Genomic DNA, 1,573 nt, shown 5'->3' on the forward strand with positions numbered 1-1,573 from the left:
ATCGTCCTCTGACTGATGCTTCTCAACAACGTCTCCACAGAGTTCTTGGAGGGTTCTTCAGTCCTCATGGTGTAGTTCTATCCAGGAGTTCTGATCCACCAGATACAGGAGTCTTTATACGACAACCACTGACCTCACATGATTCATTTCACTAACTGTGTGACTTCCAGCACCAGCCGGGTGTACCTGAGTGGAATCAGTCACTTTGAAGGGAGTGAATACATGAAAAAACAATCGGCACATCTTTGATATCTGTTAAAAAAATCATGACGGTGCGTCCAAACGTTGTAGAAATGTTTCAGTCTGGACTGAAGCGGTGGACGAACCGACACCTCAACGCTGATCTCCGTGCTGCTAAAATATTCATCACGTCTCTGCAGGACTTCCAAACGTGTTTTGAGTTTAAAGCGGCTGCTTTTGCAAACATCCAGCGTCGGGTTTGTTCGGTTTTGCTCTTATTTTCATCGCGCTCCTGTTTCTCCTCCACAAATGTTTTCGTTCCCGCTGCGTGGCTGATGTTTCCCGGCATCATCCGCCCGCTGACGTCACGCTTCAAAGAGAATCCGGGATGATTTGCGTTCTCTCTTCCACCCCCGTTTCATGTGGAGGCGGCTGCGTCGGGAGAGACGCCGGCTGAAAAGGAGTTCAGTGAGGGAGTTTCACAGCCGCAGGCAAGGAGACACGAGGAGAGCTGCTTTCTGTTTTCCTTAAACAGGAGTGCGTGTTCTTCTGCTGTTGTTTCCGCCTTCGTGCGGTTTTGTTGCCGCTTCTGTCACGCCGCGTTTCCCGTTTGCGCGTCAACACGAGCCGAAAGCGAAGCGGTTTGTCCCGTTGAACGAGACGTCGACAGCTTCGCGGTTCCTCTCAGATACACCCACAGTATCAATCCAGGTGCTAACACGTCTGCCCTCTTTCTGCTTTATAAAAAATGTTTTATTGAGCACTTTTTACTCCAAAGCTGTACTTTCAACTCCCACCGACGGCGTGAGGCGGAGCCAGAAAAGTCACTTATGCTGAAATATTCATGCTTCCTGCCTGATTTACTTTTGTGCCTCTAAACCACACGACAGACTCTGGAATCGGCATTTGGAGCCTCATGCTGTTCGGAGCTGCACAAAGCGTGTCAACAAAGCGTCACAGGAACAAGAACCAACAGCCGACGCGTCCGGACGAGACGCTCCAATCAGGACGTAGGGTTGAAGCGTCGCCTCCGTGTCCGGCTGCGTGTTCACCTGCAGCTTAACCTGCAACGGCAAATGCATTTTGAAGGGACTGCGACTTGATTTTCTACCGACTTAAAGAGAAAAATGTGGCAGTCGCGTGATTAACTGGCGTCGCTGCTCGCTGTGATAATGTCGGGCTGGAATTTAAACAGCTCGGGGTGGAAAGACGAAGCCGCGACAAGCTTCACCTCTGTTTTCTTGGTTACCAGGGCGACGAGTTCTGTCCGTTTGATTGGCTGCTCGAAAGGGATGATGCTGGATGTTCACTGAAAAGTTATCTGGAACTAAACTCAACTCTGACGCTCATTATGGTTCAGCTAAACTCAACTCTGACGCTCATTATGGTTCAG

Source organism: Stegastes partitus, unplaced genomic scaffold (assembly GCF_000690725.1).
Source record: "Stegastes partitus isolate 25-593 unplaced genomic scaffold, Stegastes_partitus-1.0.2 Scaffold1518, whole genome shotgun sequence".
In the NCBI taxonomy this organism is placed as follows: domain Eukaryota; kingdom Metazoa; phylum Chordata; class Actinopteri; family Pomacentridae; genus Stegastes; species Stegastes partitus.